We start from the raw sequence: 14,145 nt of genomic DNA on the forward strand, positions 1-14,145 counted from the left end.
GTAAAATCAAACTAACGTTTATTTATGGCGGAAAAGAGAAAGAATAAAAGTTACAGTTTACATTTGTGGTGACCGGTCATTTAAATATCTTAAGAAACAACATAAAAGGATAACATACCGTTCTTTAACATATATAACATTTCACAGTTCCTGGTTGGGATCCATAATACAATTTTGGATTACTTGATACAGGCGAACGGTGACGGGGAACAATTTGGTCTCAGAGAAAACTTGGAAAATTCTCTGTAAGAAGAAGAAAAGTTAAGTTGATAAAATTAAACAAAGGCTATTGTTTCGGAGGCCAGGCTTCCCTCCTATTGCTGCTTCCAACCAGTAGGACACAGGTCTTCCCTCCACAGGCCATCATTGAAAGCGTAATTTGGCACGAATTATAGATGAAGTACCCTTTCTTCGGAGAAAGGTTAATTTTTCGTTGCTTCGTCTACCATGCAGCTGCTCTCCAAGCTGAACGGTAAAGTTGACCATTTTTTTATTTTTCTTGTGCTTCGAAGGTCTCATGAAATTTCTTTTCTCCGTCTCTCTCCTCCCTTGAAAACCACCGCGCAGCCACTTTAATAGCTGGCACGTTTTTTGAAAATTTGTCGAAGAAGGTAATCAGTAGGAAGCCCAGCCCAACAACCCGAACAGAGAAATCTTCACGGGAAGGGGTTTCTCGACTACTAGAAGAGCCAGCAAGTGAAGTTCAACCATTCGGCCTCCAAGGCCACTCCTATGGGTCAACAACTCTCCACAGACGTAAACAAGGGGGGCACTAGCCTCGAATCGAGGCGCAACTCGACCATATAGAGCTTCCTATCCAACGATTAATCCCCCCTCCTCACAAATTCGCTGTAGAACCTTTCCCTGCTAGAGATGTCACAGCAACCGGGGTCCTGATTAAGTAAAACTCCATATGGTGTAACATCCAACAAGTCATCCGACATGTGTTTTTTCGCTTGGGCGAAAGAATTTCGGAGGTGCAGTAATCCTCTGATAAGGGATCCTGAGAATGAATTCTAAGCCGACGGTTGGGATGAGAAAATTTTCAGAACCAGTGAATAGTTAGTCAACACAAACGAATTTGGGACATTAAAAATTAAACTATTACATAACAATATAATTCATTAAAAATGTCAGCACTATATAAATTGTTTCTTCAGAAGCATTTTAAGTATATACACTCATTATCCAGATTGAGTTTCAATTGTTATTGATTTATCTTACCACCAGTCAGAAAATATGTATTCGACAACTTTAAAAGAAAGAGGGACAAAAATTAAGTTACCTTAAGTAAAAAAATTAACACACTAAAAGTGCAGCAACAAAACTTAATTAAAATAATTAAAGTTAAAAGTTAAACAACCTTAAGAGTCAAAAACAAAAGTACAAAAACCAAGTAAACGTAAGTCCCTAAACTGAAATTAAAAACTAAACAACTTAAGAAAACTTTTAAAGCAATCAAACCTAAATTTAAAGTTTACAAAAGTTACATTTTAACTTACAACCACTTTAAACAACTAAAAAAAATTAAGAACAATTACAGATCAAAACTGAAATAGTAAGCAAAACTTAAGCTTGAAAATAATAAAAATTAATACAAAACATTTGCTAGAATCACCGTGTTGTCGGCATACATGGGAAGTATAGTGTAAGGTGTCAGTGGTATGTCGTTCATATAAAGTAAGTAGATCGGACAGACCAAAGACCCTTGACGGACGCCAGCATAAATGCGTCTTGTGTGGAATATGTGTTAGCGAACGACAAATTTTCTCTCGTGATGTTTATGATGTATTCTGGGAAACCCAGGGTGAAATGTTTGTAGATTAATCCGTCTAGCCAAAGTCTATCAAATGCTTTCGATATATCGAGAAAAAGTGCTCCTGTGCTTTCTCCTTTATTCAACCCTTCAGCGATGAATTCTGTGACTATGTACAGCTGGTGGGTAGTAGCATGTTTCCTTCGAAAACCATGCTGCCGAGGAATTAGGATATTTTTCAGGTTGATGTGTTCTAGTATTCTGTCTTGGAATCACGGCTTCTGACATTTTGCTGAGCTTAGAGAAAAGGCTTATTGGGCGATATGAAGCAGGGTCGTTTACTGGCTTTAATAGCTTCGTTACTGGTATGATCACAGCAGTTTTTCACACATTAGGAAAATAATTTAGAGTCAGTATATGATTTAAGATGTTGGTGAACTTGAACAGCATCACGTGCAGCTTATGTCACGGACAGCTTATGTCAAATTAATTTAGTGATCCAACTTGTTCAATTATGAATGATTGAACTTATGATCTGGACGTTTTATATTTGTAAATCTCTACTGTTAATTTACTTTAAAATTTTGCCTTATATTTTATGTTAGTTGAATCCCGAAAGCTGCATACATAAATTCAATAAGCGCAAATTTTGCATTCGTTAAGCTTCAAGTTTTATGTAACGAGGAAAGGGGGGTTGTTTTAAACTTTCTTTTGAATCTATAGTTACTTTATTAGATGAGGTGATAAGATGTCGACAGTCTTACTAAGAAGCAAAGTTAATTAAAGAATAGTGCCACACAACCTGTTGAAACGAATGGTAAAATTGGCGTTAAGTAATAATTATTACTTTAAATAAGATTAAAACTATGCAACCAAGAAAATAACTTTCAGTAGTTTTCCAATCTACTCCTATTAGGTGTATAACATTATAATAGTTCCTATAATAGTCGGTAAACTTACAATACGAAGATTTTAAAATGTCAAGGACAACATATGGCTGTGCATTTGCCATAAGAAGCTTTTCAATGCTAAAACTGGCTAAATATATGTTCAAGAATAGGTGAAAAAGAAAGCAAGAGTTAAATGAAAGTTACAAAATGCCTGCGTTCTAAGAAGTACTTAGTTCTTAGAAATGCGAAAATGAGCTTAAAAATTCAGCTTAAAAATAACTCTGAAAGTATTTTATGCTTGCTAACCAATTATTATGATTTACGCCTTTACTATAACTTCTCTTGTCTGTGTTTCTCACCAGAATGCAGTTTAGTTGTGTGTATTTAAGATGCGAGTTTTTAATGCTTAGATATGAGGGGGGCTTCCAGTAGCCACCGTGTTTTATTCCTTACTCTCCATAATTCTGCTTAAAACTGTATTCCAGTTTTTACGTCTTGCTAGATTGACGTTCTAAAATACACGCCGATAATTACCTGGGTCAACATAAAGAGGCTATTTTAGAAAGTAATCTCAGCCTACATTATCTACATTGAAATTTTAACGTTCTGTTTATGTTCTCTTAAATACGTTCAAGATAGCGAATGTTCTTTATAGCACTAGCCTTGCCCTTTCTGTTCAATTTAAATAAAAATTTTATTTCAACCTTCTTTAGATTTTGTGTTATTTAGTTGTTTCACATTTAGCTATAACACGCTAGTAGTCTATTAGGGCCTGCAGGACTTAAACTCTGTCTTCTACACACAGTAAAACCCTATAACTGTAGTGGTTATCTTTCGCTAATAATTGTAAATGTTTGAGAAATTACAGCTTTTCGACAGTTTTTTTCCCATATGGAACAATTTTCACTTTTTTAGGAGCTTGAAATTCAGTGTCATACATTAATTTTCGGATGCTCATGTTTTTCAGTTTTATTTGCAAATATTATTTAATAAATATTAGCAAAATGACTTTATTTTTCTTTCACACATGCAACAATCACTCGTTTTAAAACCTGCTTACTTTTTTAAAAAATATTTTTCCATAAATATTTGGTAAAAAAAAAGTTCTGAAAATGAACTCACGTAAGTATTCAAACACTTTCAACAAGCAGTTTATATTTAATGAAAAAAATTGAAAAACAGGGCTTTCAGTTCGATATCCTATAATTAAAACTACACTCTTCAGGCGCTTTGGATGGATTTAAATAATTTTTTTCGTGTAAGAATATTCCATTTTGCCATATTGCATGTACATCCGTAAAAACTGCTTTGAAGAAATATCGTATTTCCTTATTCTTTTCTCCAATTCACTCCAAACATGTTAGGTAGAATTTTAAGTCCTGAGAATTCGAGGATTTTTGATTAAGAGGAGTTTGAAAGGTTGTACTATAACCATAAGCAAATATTTAGAGTTATGTATTTAGGATCGGTATTCTAATAGTCACTGAATGTGTTTGACATTTAAAGTTCTCTTCCAGGTACTTTCAAGTTTTTATTAAGTATATTTTTCTCATTCAAGCTTTTACTCGAGATTCCTCTCATAATAATTTGTTCATCGGACCCAAATATATTAAATTTTGACTCGTCTGCAAACATATAATAATCCGCGTGTATTTTACCTGTAATCTAGTAGACGAAAAATCTTCTGGTTGCTGATTTTCAATTGATATTTTGATTTAACAGTTTTAGGATTAACATTTATTGAAAACTGTTCTGAACACCCTGCAAGTTCTATGGCATTAAATTTTGGTTTTTGTTTGACTTTATTTGGTCTGAAGTCTACAGCACATTCTAGTATAATATCGGAAATTTTCGGATAAAATAGGAGATTTTTCCTAGGATAAAGGAATTGGAGATTATCCTAGGATATATCTCTGATTCCTTCATATTACCTTGGAATGTGTTCCAGATTTGGCTGCATTTGGAACAATTCCACGTAGTTCCCATGTTTCAAATAACATCAAAAATAGTTAAACGCTTTACGCTGAAGATATTTTAGATATTTCGAATACTTTTATCAGCTTTAAAATGAATTTAAACTAAAAAATTGCAAATTTGTAATAGAATATTTCGTTAATTTTGTCATGACTTGTTTACATTAAATATATAATTATTGATCTATTTTGCTAAACAAGTAATAATTTTCCTATGCAGACGAAAATTCGTATGATATAATATCATTTAAAGCACAAAATTGTGACAAAGAACATCGTCTTCCAAAACATCTCAGCGAAACGTTTCGCGTATCCGAATTATTTTGTGAGTTTATGTTAAACTCTTCTTAATTAAACTATTTTATTATTCGATATATTTTGTTGATTTTTTTTAATAAACAAGGCTTAAAATAGAGAAGAAATAATATATTAGAAAAACCTTTGAAGTCTGTGTTTTAATATTTAAGCCAGTATAATTTGATCTGGATCATACAAAAATCTGATGAAAAATACTGTTTCTTTTTCTTTTAAATAAAAGTTCTTGTTCTTAACTATCTATAATAGTCTGAAATAATAGTTGGTACATTACTGTTATTTTTCTCTTAAGCACATTTTAACTTTCTTTATCTGCAGAAAACTGATGCATCATAATTTTCGGCATGCACGATTTAACCTATTAAAAAATATAAAATTGCTTCTCATTTGTTTTTACATAAACATTGTCCATACAGCTGAAATTAATGCTTTATTAACTATGGCAAATGAGAATGATACATATTGAAAAGTTTGAAAACCTTGAACCAACATAAACACATTCCATATCAAGCATGCTTCATAGAGAAGGTATTTTTCATTCTTTCCATTTAGTATGGAACCGGAACCACAGGAGCGTAGCCCATTCCCATTCCCATTCCATAGGGCCTCATAGCCATGGGAGCCATTGGGTAGCCCATCGGCATATATTGTGGTGCTGCTTCAATCATAGAAAAAGCGAAGAGACCCAGAAGCAAGATAAACTGTAAAACAAAATACATAGTTAGCATTTTGTCTGACTGCTGTGAACTGCATTAATAAACTATCATACCACAATTTTATCAAAAGTAACTGCTCTCAAAACATTTATCTTAAATGTTCTATAATTTATCCAATCGCCGCCATTTTAATAGCAGAAATTCGTTCTGAAGAAATATTGAAGATATAAGATTGCAAAGCAAACTTAGTCAAAAAAGTTTTTAAGTCATTTATTTGAAACGTAACTGAAAGCTTGCAGAATTCAAAGAATTTCTAACAGATCAGAGCCCAGAAGCGGCCGAGCGGCAAAGTTGCTGAACGTTGGTAGTTCGGTCCGAGAATCGTATCCCGCGAACCGGCTGCTTCATGGGCGTTTTTGTGATTTTGCCCATGTGCATAGTGTATACGAGTCAGTTTCCCTCACAAAGTCGTCCGCGAAAGCATCCCTCCCTTTAGGCAAATAGCCCTCGAGGCGTTGCAATCATTCACATAAACATAACTAACGGAATATATTTTCGAATTTCTTTCGCAACTGAACATCAGGTTCGTTACCCACATTACATCAAAGTGCGCAGAATTCTCGGTGAACTTAGTTATATTGCTTGTTAACATACTTTTTCCTCTGCAAAGTTACCGTAGGAAATTTTATGACAGTAGTCTAACACTAACGATGACAATAGGTGTCTGCAAAAATGGAATGGAATTTTTTGTGTAATTTCCTTAAAATTATATTAAAGATTATTATATTAAAATACTTCAATCCTTAAAATTATAGTAAGGAAATATAATAATATTATTTATATTATTATATTTCCTTACTTTTTATAATTTGAATTTAATAATAATTTTAAGGAATAATAATTTAATTAATCAATTATTAATAAAAATTATTAATATTAATAATTTAATTTTATATTTTTAAGGAATTAATTTATAATTTTAATTATAGTAAGAGAAGTATTAAAATATTTATTATGCTTTAATCAATTAAGATTAAAAAAAAGTTATACATATTTTATGAGTGCTTTATATTTGAAAATTCTGATGTTTAATAATGAAGTTTTCCTAGGTTGGTTTCATAATGCTTTTTACGGCCATGGTTTAGGATTTTTCAGAGTCAATTTAGAGAAAATAATAAAGAAATAAGAACGTAGAATAATGGAAATATTTGTTTTAAAACGAGCAACTGGTCCCCCACGATATTTAATCGGCATATCTCTGCGAAATTTGCATATAAATGACAGAATTTTCTACTCTTAATTAAAGCAGAATGAATATTTTAATAAATGAAATTTTTTTTTATGTTTATCAAAGAGGGATCTAAAATTTTATTTTTATAAAATTTTCCTGTTCAAAGAATTTAAACTTTTTTTTTTTTTTTTTTTTTTTTAAATCTATGTATTTTATTTTAGAAATTGTTCACAACTGCAGAAAAAACAAAAGTACAGAATTTCTTAGGATGGATAATTAGTGGAATAAGGAAAGTTATCCCTTTAGAAAACTTAACATACATGAGTAAACGTTTATCATTTCTACTTATACTTTTCTGATTAAACGTCTCCACTGTGTGATATATTCTCTGATGCTTTTGTCTCAAAAGAAGTGAAATCCCACGAGGCATGTTCCATGCATGATATGTATGCCTTCCAGCAAAATGGCAGAGAATTATAGGAACCTGCTTTTATGTTCCTCTTCATAACTTCAAGAAGGGGAAAAGAATCACTCCCTTTTAGTGCCTCCAAAATACCCAGGCTCCATTTACTTTTTTATCACTATGAAATTTCCAATTTCCGAATTTGAATGCTTGCTTTCATGAATTTCAACAATCACAACAGCACCTCCAATCACATTATTTTCACTCACGTGCATTTCTACTGACACTTCTCTGCTAAATTTCTTCCATATGTGTTACATTACATGGTATATCTCCCGCCTTCTTAGCATGCCTTCGCGGTGTAGTGAGCAACACGCTCGAAGCGTATTCTTTGACGTACGACATTGCTCATTTTTCATCTCTCCAGTTTCAAATAAATGCTAATGTCTCTACAACATATCGCCAAAACTTCAATCTCAAATGAAATTAAATCACAACTGGCCAGTCCTACGCAGAAACCTTTTAAGAAGATCCACAAGCCTTCCGTAAATTTTGTGTGAACCGTAAGAACAGAGCCTTACATATCATATTATGACTGAATGAAAGACAATTACACGAATTATAAATATCTGAGACATTTACAGGACCTTGCCTTACATTTTTTCTGTATAACACCATAAAGAGTTTCCTTCATTCTTTCCAGAACCTCAAAAAATATTTAAAAAAAAATGTCAGTGTTCATTTAAGTGCCTGGAAATACTCAGGTTCTATCCACTCTCTTGTAACGACTAAATTTTACCTTTTCAAGTTCGTTTCATCAATCTTAAAAATCACACTACAACCTCCGATCATGCTGGTTTTGTACACACACATCACACATTCCTACACATAACTCTTTGAAAAATATATTAAATCTTAACTCGGATGAAACATAAATATGTGAAACATCTCTGCGAGTATTCGTGTTCTAGATAAGAACTTCTCAGAGATGGCGGCACCCGGGAAATCCTTCGCAATCCATCTTATTTAGAAAGTAGATCAATATTTCGTACTTTCATCAAGCACCCGGTATCTTTTATACATAGTAGAAGTACTTTTTTCCAGAATATTACTTTTAAAATCTTTATGATTTTTAATCAAATCTGGCTCACTTCGCCAAACATTTCATAGCATAGTTTCGATATTCTTCATTCTTTCCTTTCCGTTTTCCAGAGAGAACCGTGAAAAATGTTTATGATTTGTTTTTAAGCTGAAACGGGTATTATTTAAAATTGTAAAATGTTTTTAATAGACAAAAATTAGAAATATGTTATCTGTAAATAATTTGACAAATTAGAATTGAATACTAAAAGTGTAGAGCAAACTGTAGAACTTCTAAGCAGAAAAGAGATGCAAAGATGTCTATCTCTGGAATCGCATTAAAAGAGTTTTTTTTTTTTTGAGTGGATATAATTATCTTAAATTACTAAAAGTTATCTAAATTAGTCCCATCTATGATTTTATTGACAGCTAATTATTTCCTAAGCAAAACCAATCACCAGAAATTCACCTTACTTTTCCTGTCAATTTTGTAATTCCAATAATAGGATATTAATGCAGCTTATATTTTTCTTCGGCTCTCATCTTTCATTTTTAATCCAAAGGGGCTTTGTCCCTGAGGGACTATTGCTTTCGTTTTGCGATTTTGCGTCGAATCACTATGAATGTCCGTTTGCTTTTTAAACTGTTGCCACCCAATATTATCGCCCTGTGTTATATTTAAAGAAATGAAATAATAATCTGCAGAAATGTATGTATGTTTCTCGCATTGTGATAAAACAACGGTACCTAGAGTCGTCCAATTTTGAATGACGTAATTCTGCTGCGATTAAGGGCATCTGGAAGCCCAAATAGGAAATGTGGATTTTGGTTTATTATCGATTTCATATTTTGTAAAACTTCAACGAATTTTTGGTTAACAAAATCAAGGATTTCAAAGCGAGCAATGGCAGCGCCATACAGAAAAAACATTTTTATCTCCAGCGCGTGAGAATGTGCATCGGAAATTCTAAAGTTATCTCAATTTAAAATTATTTTGCGATATTACTCTTGAACTGAGTTTTATGGTTTAAGTTCAAAGGACATGGTATTTAATAAATAAAGGTAACACACAGAATGTTAAAAAAAAACGCCCCTTTGGACGCAATTTAAAATCTGAAAACCTTCAGATTCAAAAGAAACAAGACAAAGTTATACCTCAAAGTTAACGTTTTCGTTCGTATGTACAACCATTGACAGTTTTCTATTCTAATTTTATGTAAACCGAATGCGACTCATACATTTTGATAATCTGAAATACCTCGAAAGTATTTAAAATGCTCGGAAGCAATTTTTACTTCCTTGTACGAAGTAAAGAATGTATTCTAAACGCGACAAATTTCGGGTAGCGTATTTAAAAGAAAAATATCCATTTTCATTGCTCTCGATTCCATTTAAACGATGTTTTTCTATTACATCTGTACAGACGGACAGAATAAAAGCCTCGTTTCTCCCAATCCGATCGGGAAATAAATTTAAAATGGATTCAAAAGAGATTTTTTTTCGTGACGTCCGTCCGTACGTACGCACGCGCATATCTTGCACAACTCAAAAACGAGTAGCATCGGAACGTTGTAGTTTTGTATACCGGATTGCTGTAACATGTGGATGTGCACCTCCCTTTTCTGTTGCAATAGGCGGCACCAAAAGTACATATAGTATGTGTGTATACCCACTCTGTTACGCGGCTCGGTGAGCTAAGATTTTATACTTATAAGTTGGTAAATTGTGAATTTTTTGCTTTAAAAATGATTGAATTATGTTGTTTTTATCTTCTGGTTAAGGTTTATTCTGGTTAAGGTATATAAATATATTTATATACGTTTGGTGCGGCCGATTGCAACGAAAATACGAGGTGCACATCTAACATATTATAGCCGTCCTATATACAAAATTTCAACGTTCTGAGGCTACTCGTTTTTGAGTTATGCGAGATACGTACGCGTACATACGTTCGTACAGACGCCACGAAAGATTCTCTTCAGAATTCATTTTAAAGCAGTTTTATAATTTTTTTTTGGAGGAAAAGAGTGTTTTATTCTGTCCTTACGTACATATATCACGGAAATACATCGTTAAATTGCGTTTGAAAGAGATCAAAATGGTATATTTTTGTTGAAATATGCTGCCTGAAACTTTTAGCGATTACAATGCTTCCTTTTTACTTCGTACAAGGAAGTAAAAAGGATAAAATTTAACAATGGTTTTCCTGCCCAGTTAAAAAACGTTTATTTTATTGCAAATGAATGAATTCTTGGGGGTCTGTGTGAATTTAAGAGAGCAGCTTGATACGTCTATAAAAGTTATGTGCTAAAGAAGAGGCCCGTTTGAGAGTCATAAAACATCTACTGAAAGATATAATTACTCAGACTTTATCCAAAGATATTGAAATATATTTCTCATCTGTTGACGTTTTATCTCTAGTCCTCTTGAAAATTTTAACAGATATTTGATTCTACTTCCCAACTTGCTAATCAAAGTGGGCAAATATTTTTGGTTATTCTATAGCTTAGCATTGCTCTGTTTCAACTGGAAAAGAGCAGTTGTGTGAAACATGGACACACATTGTTGAAAGGATAGCAGGATGCGTTTCTGACCTAATATAAAAAAGATAATTCTACAAATTTTCCGTTTCAAATTTTAGAATTTATATAGATTGCAGCTCTTTCTTATTACTGTCTTTTCTACAATTTTCTTTCTTTTCGTGTAGCATTGAATTAATGCAACATAGATTGATGAATGTAGAGGTCCGGTGGGCATATTTCACAAGTGCACATCAGCGTAGCCACTGAGGGAGGGGTTTCTAAAATGAACCAATGAGCTGCCATTGCTCTTGTGACGCTAAATCTTCGTGCATGTGAGCATATGTTGATAACGTTTTAATTTGCATTTGTTTCGCAGTTATAAATATATGGCGTAATAGTAGAAATCTTGTAGAGCTTTCGTTTAATTAATCTCTGACATTTCACTTTCGCGATTCTTATCCCGCATTAATATTTGGATTGATGTTCACGGCATATTATGTGGATTAAGAGAATAGAAGAAAAGTGTATATTTTTTTTTAATTGAGCTGAGAATGACTGAAATGGTTACAATGAATCTAGTGTTTTCTTAATTCAGTGCTTACCTTCTTTTGATATTTTAAGTGTATGATTCAAAATGCATATGATCTGATTATATCCATTACTAGCATTAAAAATTATATGTAAATAAATTGAATATATTCGTCGTGAATAAGATAAATTCACTCTGTTTGATGAGTATTTCTTGTGTAGACAGTATATTTAAGAGTGAGCAGTTATTAAATGGAAAAATTAACACACTAAATGTATACGAATTCAAAGTTGACTTTGAATAAAATTCTGCATTGATTTTTATTATAGAACATCTTTTTCATATAAACTGCAATAAAAAGTGCTGTCTATTTACATATATAACTGGTGTGAATATTTTTCTCATACGCATAGTTTATGTAAAGATTGCATTTACGCTCAGATGTTTATCACATATTTCTTTCTTCATCTTATTTACCACTTATTAAGTAATACTTCACATGGATATTTTTGCGGGGTGTCCAACATTTATTTCAAATTCTTTCAACTAGGTAGCGAAATCTTCATAATTGCCTATATTTGATATAACTTCGCAATGAAAAAGTTTCAGAAGCAGTCGACGATGCTTTAATTATTTTGTACAGAAAATTGCGTGGCAGAATATTTTCAACCATCTTGCTTAAATCTTAAAGCACATGAAAGGTCATGTGACATGGCAGAAATATTTCTGGATGCTCATTGGTCCATCCTAGAAGCCACTCCCTCGGTGGCTACACAGATGTGCACTTGTGAAATATGCGCCCGGTGGCGCAGTGGCTTGCGCGACGCGCAGCAGCACCACAGGTCCGGGGTTCGATCCCCGGACTGGGTAAGGTTTGACTCAGCCTTTCAGCTAAGGTTGGCATCCATTAAGGGTTTAAGTTTGCTTGGGGACTGAACGCCGAGGATCCTGCGACAAGCTGACCACTTGTACAGACGAGATGTACCAGCACCCTGGATTCCACGGTCTAGAAAGCGGATATCAGGTCATTGCCAGGGTCTCTAACGACTGTTTGTGGCACCGAGTTTAGTTTTAGATTTATGAAGGCAACAAGATTAATTTTACATAATAATTCTACAACTTCATTTCTTCCTTAGTTTTATATCAATTCTTTCTTAAATTAATCCCATAATCGTCGATACCTGTCCAATTCTGTCCCAGATCTTGCATTTCGGGTTTATTTGTCGGTGTTTCAAAGGACTCGCTAAAATATTTTCTAAACTCTTATATTCATATCATCAGATTCTTACAAAATAATTCACCAAGTCATCTTGTCTTGCACAGATAGTTTTCAATTATTTCTTGGAATTAAATTACGAAAAGATAAAAAAAAATCCCACAGATAATGTTATTAATTTGCTTACTGTAAAATGTTTTGTCACATTACATTTAACAGGGCATTATTATATGGATATTTTTTATTTAAATTTGTAGAGACATTAAGTTATTTGGAAGCAGGAGACATGAAAAATGAGCAATGCCCTAGCCGGGACTCGAACCATGGACCTCTCGAATACGCGTCGAGTATGCTGACTACTGCATCACGAAGGCATGCTGAAAAGGCGCGGGAAATATCTTATAAATTGTTTAAACTTTTTATTTAATTATTTTTTGGTTAAATAGGAATTCCGCTTTTTCTTAACTTTAATTAGACAGGGTATAATCATTGTAAAATATTCCTTTTGGAACAAAATGGATCTTTAAAATTTGTCAAATTTTTATTATAGTTTTTAGTTTTACATTTGAATGGCTAATCATATTTATTTACATCTGACTTTCTAGTAAAATTTTCTAAAACATCTCTTTGAATTATAAAAACGTTTTAGTAAACTTAATAAATTTTTCTCTATACCTTGCTGGGAAATATTTTAAGAAACAATATTTTTCTTAATTATAACTCAAATGAATGTTTCCTTTTTGTAACTCCTAAAAGAAAAGCTGATAGTTGTCGGAGAAAATAATTCACATAAGTAATTTGTTTTTAATACTAATTACAAAACTTTCTAAAACATTTACTTACCCAAATCTTCATATTAAAAAAGCTTTGACAAATGTAGGAATGCATATTCTTTTGTCAGTCAGTTCGCGTATCGAATTCGAATGAGACACAAGGGGTCTATATCGTTTTTATCTTTAAAATAAACCTGCAGAATGGCGTGACAAAAAAAATCCAAAGTATGATGTTCAAGAAGATTACATTATTATTTAGTGTGTTTTGAGCGTTTCTTCTGCAGTTTGCAATCTCGTAAGATAATTTTTATGAGACAAATATACATAATTTTAAAATCAATTGTGGGAAACAAAGAAAATGAAATTGTTTTCTTGCGGAAATGTTGCAATATCAATAATTATACGGCAATTCTTGCTGACAATAACCTTCGTTTCATTTTCCTAAATAAACATCTAAAAATAACATTTTAAAATACCAAGGACAATATACGGTTACATATTCATCATAATTTAGAGTTTTACAATCAATTCATACATTGGATCACTAATTAGTAGAAGCCCTTATTAGTCCCATTAGTTACTTTATACATGTGCAACAATAGTTAAAAACACGAAGGAAGAGTTAAATAACAGTAGACGATGTGAAAATAAATTTCAGTAGCCTTTTATAGCAAGTTTTACTGCATTTCTTCATGAAATTTTAAATACTTTAGGGAGTTTTTTTTTTATTTTTTTAATAGTTATTTTTATTTTTTTAACAAACCTTTCCTTTACTTTCTCGTTACCCAACAACGTTCCCTA

At 32.5% G+C, this 14,145-nt stretch overlaps 1 long non-coding RNA gene across 4 annotated transcripts in view; it reads right to left on the reverse strand.

Annotated features, from left to right (window-relative positions):
- Window positions 1–14,145, reverse strand: part of LOC118201955 (uncharacterized) — a 43,590-nt gene that overhangs the window by 11,037 nt on the left and 18,408 nt on the right. The window contains exons 1-2 of one of the 4 annotated variants that reach the window (XR_015042283.1): window positions 13,415–13,570; window positions 5,346–5,635 (exon numbers count right to left, since the gene is read on the reverse strand). The exons of 2 other annotated variants lie outside the window; for them this stretch is intronic. This is a non-coding gene — a long non-coding RNA (uncharacterized LOC118201955). Of the gene's footprint in view, window positions 1–5,345; window positions 5,636–13,414; window positions 13,571–14,145 lie in introns of those variants that run through there. One more of the 4 variants, XR_015042286.1, reaches the window with a different exon arrangement.

The sequence above is a fragment of the Stegodyphus dumicola genome, chromosome 7 (genome assembly GCF_044657685.1).
Source record: "Stegodyphus dumicola isolate Sdum_Otavi_A_Nest chromosome 7, ASM4465768v1".
NCBI classification, from domain to species: Eukaryota; Metazoa; Arthropoda; class Arachnida; order Araneae; family Eresidae; genus Stegodyphus; species Stegodyphus dumicola.